This window comes from Lithobates pipiens, unplaced genomic scaffold (assembly GCF_037356315.1).
Source record: "Lithobates pipiens isolate NorthernLeopardFrog02 unplaced genomic scaffold, aLitPip1_a1.2 Scaffold_8, whole genome shotgun sequence".
Lineage (NCBI taxonomy): Eukaryota > Metazoa > Chordata > Amphibia > Anura > Ranidae > Lithobates > Lithobates pipiens.
In genome coordinates, this window is record NW_027507903.1 from 459,926,753 (window position 1) to 459,935,008 (window position 8,256).

The 8,256-nt window shown below is 46.7% G+C and overlaps 1 pseudogene; it reads left to right on the plus strand.

The window, feature by feature from the left end:
• The first annotated feature begins 1,051 nt into the window (after nt 1–1,051).
• On the plus strand, nt 1,052–1,306 carry LOC143963208 (cytochrome c oxidase subunit 6B1 pseudogene; annotated as a pseudogene).
• Nucleotides 1,307–8,256: the final 6,950 nt, after the last annotated feature.

Below are 8,256 nucleotides of genomic sequence, written 5' to 3' on the forward strand. Positions count from 1 at the left end.
GTTTTTTTCAAGGAGGATTAGCAACTGTTGCTATTAACCTTTTGCCGACCAGCCGATGCACTTGTACTGCGACAACTAGGGGGCGTGCGGATATTTATTATAGCAAAAATGTAAAAATATAGCTTTTTTTTGTTTATAGCGCAAAAAAAAAAAAATGCAGAGGCATCAAATACCACCAAAAAAAAGCTCTATTTGTGGGAAAAAAAGGATGTCAATTTTGTTTGGGGGCAACGTTGCATAGTATAGCAGCTTGCTATAATAAATATCCCCCAAAAATATATATAAAAAAATTGTTTTTTTCCTCAGTTTAGGCCATTATTTATTCTTCTACATATTTTTGGGGAAAAAAAAAATCTCAATAAGCGTATATTGATTGGTTTGCACAAAAGTTAAAGCGTCTACAAAATAGGGGATAGTTTATGGCATTTTTATTATTATTATTATTTTTTATTAGTAAGGGAGGCGATTTTTATCGGGACTGCGACATTATGGTGGAGACGGACAATTTTGACACATTTTTGGGACCATTGGAATTTTTACAGCAATCAGTGCTATGAAAATGCATTGATTACTGTAAAAATGTCACTGGCAGTGAAGGGGTTAACACTAGGGGCAGTGAAGGAGTTAATGTGTTCCCTAGTGTATGTTCTAACTGAAGGGGGGAGGGGACTGTGCAGAGGAAATGACAAATCGCTGTTCATACTCTGTAGGAACAGACAATATGTCTGTTACCCCCTCAGAGAACCGGAAACTGTGTTTACACACACAGATCCTGGTTCTCAGTGTGCCCCGAGCGATCGCGGGAGACCGGCGGTGATCGCGATAGCCGGGTACTTGCATCAGCTCCGTGAGAGAGCACACGCACCCTCTAGTGGCCATCTGTGTTACCAACTGCGACTACAACTACAACTGCAACAGCTGGTCGGCAAGCGGTTAACTAGTTGCACTTTCAGTACAATTGTTAACAACACCCTGACGCAGAAGAAAACTCATGTTTTCTGAGAGAAGTGACATTGAAGCGGGGTGTGCAGAATGCGAGGCTGAAGGCAAAATGGCAGACAACATTCGTACCAAGATTGAGAACGACAAGACCACACCATTTGATGCTCGTTTTCCTAACCAGAACAAACATGGTTTCCAAAACTACTTGGATTTTCAGTGATGTGAGACGTCTTTAAATGCCAAAGAACAGGATCCCTACCCATGTCAGTGGTATCAATGTGTATACCAGTCAACGTGCCCCAACTCCTGGGTGGAAAAGTGGGATGATCAGAAAGAAGCAGGCACATTGCCGGACAAAATCTGAAGGGTCTAGGTTAGACTTGTGAAGTTGATTCCTGTAATCTTGAATGTTATTCATGTTGGACCTGATGTTTCAGTTGTTTTTTTCCACATAAATTTTGCCTCCCTTGTAAATCAATGGATGAACATTCAGTAACCTCGGCAATAAAACATGAAAATGTATTTAAAAAAAAAAAACACATTTTGGCGAGTGCAAAAACATTTAACATGTGCAAACCAAAACAGCAATATGCCAAATGCCCCATGAGCTCCTTTGCAAATAGAGAAGTCCATTGAAATCAATGGGTTGCCTTATGAGTGTCACTAAAAAGTGCTGTGTGAATAAGGCCTAAAAGTGAAATTGGTGTTTTACACCCTCCTCAAGCTGGACTTGGATTACAACATTGAAGACTGGTTCACACCATGAATTGCACAAGAATACACTGCACATTCCTGTACGAGCACATGCATTCTGGGTGCAGTTTAATTGAATGTGCTGACAATTACACTGCAGCAAAAGTAGGGCATACACTATATTTTACAAGATGCAGAGCAACCAGAATCTAGTACAGGCAAACACACTGCATTTATAACCTGCGTTTGGGGTGTCATTACAGACTGCAGTGTGTGTTGATGCAATGCCAAGTGTGGTGTGTTTTTAAAACGCCTGTGCAGGTAAACCCCCCCTCCCATGTACTTTTATAAAGCTGGCTATACACTACAAGCACCCACTTGAACAATACATTGGTTATCAAATTAGACAGGCCCTCGCACTGCATAGTTGATGGTAGATCTATAGGATAATTAATGCATTATGTTGGGGGGTTAGCAACCCATAGATCACTATCTACCTGTAGATCGTGGTCTGGGTTTCTGACCTGCCATCCCAGGGCATCAGAGTGCACTGCAGAGGGACTACTTGTAAAGTTGGAGCAAGAGCTTCATAAGCCGACACCTCCTCTGTAGTGCTGGCTCCTGTCCCATGCGGATAGATACCAACTCCACTTCACCTCTTATCTCGACTTGTGGTCTCCAGAGTGGTGCCAGCAGCAGGAAAGATCTTCAGATCAGTGAGAAGCAATACACTGAGCATAATAGTATAGAGCTACTTTCACACTAATGTGCTGTGGGTTACTCACACCATGGGTACAGTACCTGCTGCCCCTAGCCATAGACCCATTATATCCTGTGGGTTTGATGCACTTTCAGAAAGTACACCACACCTGCAGGCCATGGTAGAAGTCCATGGCAAAGCACAGTTAAACCAGGAAAATTACCAGTTACACTTACCGGTAACGGGTTTTCTAGGAAATCTTCCAAGACGGCACACCTGAGATTATGAGTCCCACCTGACAGGAAACACAATCAACAATAATTTAAGTTTATAAGTTTATAATTTATAATTCATTAATTATAATTATTATAAGTTTAAAAGGCCCCTCCCTTCCCTCTGTCCCTCAGGAATGACAGAGTATAAACCCACACCAGTGCCAGACAATCTGTGAAATAAACACACCATTAACAATTAGGGTTAGGGAAGTAGGCCTGCCGTCCTGGAAGATTTCCTAGAAAACCCGTTACTGGTAAGTGTAACCGGTAATTTTCTCCACTCATCCTCGAGGACGACACACCTGAGACGATGAACAAGAAGTCCAGGCCTACCTTAGGGCGGGACCACCGCTTGTAGGACCTTCCTGCCAAATGCCAAGTCCTGAGAGGACAACAGCTCCACTCTGTAGTGCCTCAGGAAGGTATTTTGGCTCGTCCAAGTTGCTGATCTGCAGATTTGGCCAATCAAAGCACCTGCCTTCTCTGCCCAGGAGGTCGCCAGAGATCTAGTTGAGTGAGCTTTTTTTTTTTTTGTAAAATCTTTATTTAGAAACATTTTAACAAAGGAATACATATAACACAGATATGCAAGGACCATATTCGAATTAGACATATGGCAAGAAACAAATAAACATGCATGTCCTGTCTAAGGAAGCAATGAGAAGATGGCCATAGTAAAGCATGTATACCTAATGCCTTGCTTTAGGCTAGTACCTGTAGTTTTCCCTTCATATCCATATCAGTTCTGTCTTTCATGAACAGTGGCCATACCATAAAGTTCACTAGCTCCGTGGGGGGGATAGGTCGAGACCCGTCTCGCCCCCCCAGGGTATGCGCAAGGACGGGAAAGCAGAGGCAGCCCCCCAACGGCAACCCCAGGAGAGGGGGACCAAACTGCCTCCATCTTCCACTCCTGGTTCGCCCCCCCCGGTGGGGCAAACCCACAAGAGTCCCACGGCCTGGGAGGGGGGAATAAATAAGGGCCCCCCTCTGATCAAGGGGACCCCCCTCCAGCCAGGCGAGGCAGCCACAGGTTCAGCTAGTGCACAGGCAACACAGCTCACAACTACATCTCAATGTCGGAGAAGCAATGTGTAGGTAAGGTCATACATAAGGGTGAAGTAGAGAGAAGAAGAAAGGGAAAGAAGATTGGAGGGGGAGAGAGTGAGCGGGGGGTATAGGAAGGGTAGAGGGCGGGTGGATGGGGAAGGTAGATGGAGCATACCTCCATTCTGAAGAAGTTCGATGATTCTGCACCAGGCGAGTCTCAGCGGTAGTTTTGCCCTTCCAGGGAGGGGCATAGTGGTGAATGTCGTGGTTCCACTGCTCCAAAAGATCTTAGGAAGGGGACTCACTCCCGGACACTTAAAGTGGGGTACCCCTTAAAAAAAAAAAATTAAAAGTCAGCAGCTACAAATACTGCAGCTGCTGGCTTTTAATAATCGGACACTTACCTGCCCCAGGGTCCAGCGATGCGGGGGAACGAAGCCCCCCCTCATTCCCCGCTCCGCTCGCGGCGCCGTCATGCATACTGTGGGCACCCGGCTGTGGCTTCACAGCCGGGCACCCACTGCGCATGCGCGAGCGGCGCAGGGCGCTGTGATACGCCGTACAGTCACCTGGGACACGTGACAGGTCCCAGGTGAATGTGCGGCGCAAGGGGAAGTGATGTCACCAGCCCGGGCAATGAAGAAGGCAGACTACGAGGGACCCCCTAGCAACCGGTATTTAGAGGTGAGTAAAAATATTTTTTTTGCCAATTATTTTTTTTTTATTTTTTTTATTAATTTTAAGCAGCTTTTCATTTTTTGGTGGCAACACCACTTTAACTCAGAGGTCCAGAGGAAGGACTCAGAGGCAGGGGCATCAAAAATCATAAAGGGAAAAAGAGGAACTCGAAATAGTGTAAAACCCTTTTATTATAAGGATAAAAAAAAGTAAAAATACACTTACAGGTGTATAAAAGAAAATAAGCCTTAAGTCCGTGGCGCCGGCCGGACGCACACAGACAGACCCGTTCTCCTGGAACCCGTCACAAACACGATGTGATAAGTAGCGTACCGTTCAGCCCTACGCGTTTCGCAACAAAATTGCGTCATCCAGGGGCACCATTGCCATCCCTGGATGACGCAATTTTGTTGCGAAACGCGTAGGGCTGAACGGTACGCTACTTATCACCTCGTGTTTGTGACGGGTTCCAGGAGAACGGGTCTGTCTGTGTGTGTCCGGCCGGCGCCACATACTTAAGGCTTATTTTCTTTTATACACCTGTAAGTGTATTTTTACTTTTTTTTATCCTTATAATAAAAGGGTTTTACACTATTTCGAGTTCCTCTTTTTCCCTTTATGATTTTTGATGCCCCTGCCTCTGAGTCCTTCCTCTGGACCTCTGAGTTAAGTGTCCGGGAGTGGGTCCCCTTCCTAAGATCTTTTGGAGCAGTGGAACCAGGAGGACATCGAGGAACCCCCCCTTGGCTGGAAGTGGTGTCTATTTTTATAAGTATCGTGTGACCCTCTGTAGTGGGGGGTCATGCCTATCTGGTAAGCAGCAAACCTTATCGTATGGTGGTGGTGGATTGAACACAACGTTTTCCATTTTGGACCTAGTAGTGAACCTCTACGAATATTGTGGTTTATCCGTAGAGGATTTTTATTTACAGCTCTACGTCAACTATTCTGGTGGCTCTCATACACGGACTTATTGTTTTACACTGGGTGTTTATGTTTTAATTTTTCATGTACTTGGAGGTTTATGCTATGGAACTTTACTGTATGTGCTAAATTGCAGTGGTGGTAAAATGTAGTTTCAGTCTCCCTCCGCTGGGCCTCTCCCTGCCTGATGAAAGATGTGTTCATCAGCATCTAACCAGGTGGAGGCGTCTCCTGCCAGTTCAAAAAAGTGTGACTGCCCCCCCCACAGTGATCCGCAGCTTTGCTGGAAAAAGCATTGCATAAGTAGCATGGAGATGTTGAAGCCTCTTTTTTACATCTGTAAATCTGGATCTGCGTTTTTGAATATCCGCCAAATAGTCAGGGTAAAAGGAAATGCGGGCCCCAATAAATTGCATGTTGCGTCGTTCGCGGGCCTGGCGTGGCACTATCTCCTTTTCCTTGTAATTAAGCAGCCTGGCTAACATAGTGCGGGATGGGTGCCCTGATGGTAGGGGTCTGGATGGGACCCTATGTGCTCGCTCCACCGAGTACAATGGCGTGAACACCTCCTTCCCAAAGATCTCCAGTAGCCATCTTTCTACGAACCTTGTGGGGTCTCTACCCTCCGTTTTTTCGGGGAGCCCCACGATGCGTATGTTGTTCCTACGCAAGCGATTTTCAATGTCGTCTGACTTAAGTTCGTTCGCCCTGGCGATCCTGGCATTAATTTGTGTGTCTCTGAGAACATATCCTCGATATCGCTTATGCCACCCTCCGCTGCAGTGGTGCATTCCCTGGTCTTTTGCAGGTCATGTCTAATAAAACCCAGAACTTCCTTAAGACCCCCAAAATGTTCCTGGAGAGTATGCACGGACGCTGTGCACCGATGTACAGCTTTAAGTATTACAGCTAGTGTGGGTTGCTCATCCTCGTCCCCCTCTTCCACCTCATCTGGGTCAAGGGATGGCTGATCACTATCCTGCGAGGGGCCCTGTGCAGACCATGCATCCTCGGCCTGTGGCTGGAAGATGGCCGGGGTGACTGACAAATCCTTAGGGGGATCCTTCACAGTGCCCCTGGGTGTTTTGGGGGTCTTACCTGCATCTTTGGATCCGTCCGTGCCTTGTGCGTTCTGGGAGAGGGAGGCCGCCGCTCCATTTTGATTGTCTGCTGAGCCACTGAATTCATGCTTTTTGCGGGTCATCATGCCACCGCCTGCACCCGGTTTCAGCTCCAGGGGGGTCTGTGGAAGGTATCCAGGAGAAGGTAATGTAATCGGAGAGGTTTTACCGGCTGGCAAGAGGATCTATGCAGGATCTGGAGAGGGAGCTCAGTGAGACACGTCCGTGCACATGCCATCCCTGGCCATGCCCCCCCTCCATTAGATACTTAGGCATACAATTGACGGACTGCTTTGATACCCTCTATGCTTAAAATTTCCCCCCCTTAATTAACACAGTAAGGGCGGATCTCTCCCAGTGGACCAAGACCGCCTTCACGTGGCTAGGTCGTATTAACATTATTAAAATGAACATCCTGCCACGTATACTCTTTTTTCTGCAGATGATACCTATATCCCTCCCCAGGCATTTTTTTACCCAAATAAATAGTGCATTGTCGGAGTTTGTGTGGAACACAAAGAAACCGAGAATAGCCATGAAGCTACTGAGGCGCTCGAAACAGACAGGTGGCTTAGGGGTCCAAGATATCCTGAATTATCATATGGCTATCGTCCTTCAAGAGGAAGTAAACCCTGATGAGTTTACTTCCTCTTTCATTCCCTGCAAAGGTAAAGCATAATGGACTACTATGCATCGCATAGTAGTCCATTATGTGTCACTTACCTGACACAGGAGCCAGCAAAGTCACCGCTAACCCCTGTAGTCCGCCGCATCCATCTTCTCGGTGGGTCTCGCTGTTCCGCCGCTGTCATTCAGCGAAGCCGCGATGACGTCACTCCTGCACATGCGCACGGGAGCCGCCACTCGCGGCATATCGCCGTTGACCGCGGCGCGCTCAGTAGACAGCGGTGCGCCATAGACAGCGGTGCCTGTCTTTCAGCAAATATCTCCTAAACGTGTAGGTTTAGGAGATATTTCTTGGACCTACAGGTAAGCCTTAATCTAGGCTTACCTGTAGGTCAAAGTGTGTTGTAAGGGTTTACAACCACTTTCAGAGGTTCCTCAGCTGGAGGTTCCACACTCGGTCCAAACTGTGGGTCTCCTTAGAAAAATGGTTAGCTGGGAGAGATCTGGCTTATGCACCTTGGTTATCCCAGGAACATAGGGGACTATCAGATAACACCTCCCCACTAACAGTACACGCTCTTTCAACATGGGACAAAATGAATTTGACCTTAAGTTTATCCCCTCCTATGTCTCCACTAGCCCCGCTGGGGGGGTTCCTGTGGTTTCCGCCAGGTGAACAAAGGGCCTTCTTTGATCCCTGGGTGGACGATGGGAACGCCAGCTGCGGAAAACTGATGAGCAATGGTAAATTGGTAAGACCAGGCATAAATGCTCCACAATGAACTACTTGAGGTATAGACAATTTCACCACTTTTTCGAGGTCCACGGCCACTCAATAAGAGATATAGCATCCCTCACGCCCTTTGAGCAGTTTTTCGTAGAGGATGAACCAATTCCCCACATGATCTCAGAAATGTACCGCTTGCTAAGTACTGACACCGAAAAAAATAGACCAATGTATATACGGGTATGGGAGAGAGACCTGCAGCTTAACTTTTCCACAACTCAATTGTCCCACCTTTACAAATTCACTCACACAAGCTCCATGGAATCTAAAACCCAAGAAATGAACTACAAAATTTTGTCTCGCTGGTACAGAGTACCGGCAGACCTAGCACTTATATACCCATCGGGTGTCGGACCAATTCTGGAGGGAATGTGGCCACACAGGCACACTCCTACACATTTGGTGGGAATGCCCACGAATCAAACCATACTGGGCGGACATCCAATCTCAAATAAAAGA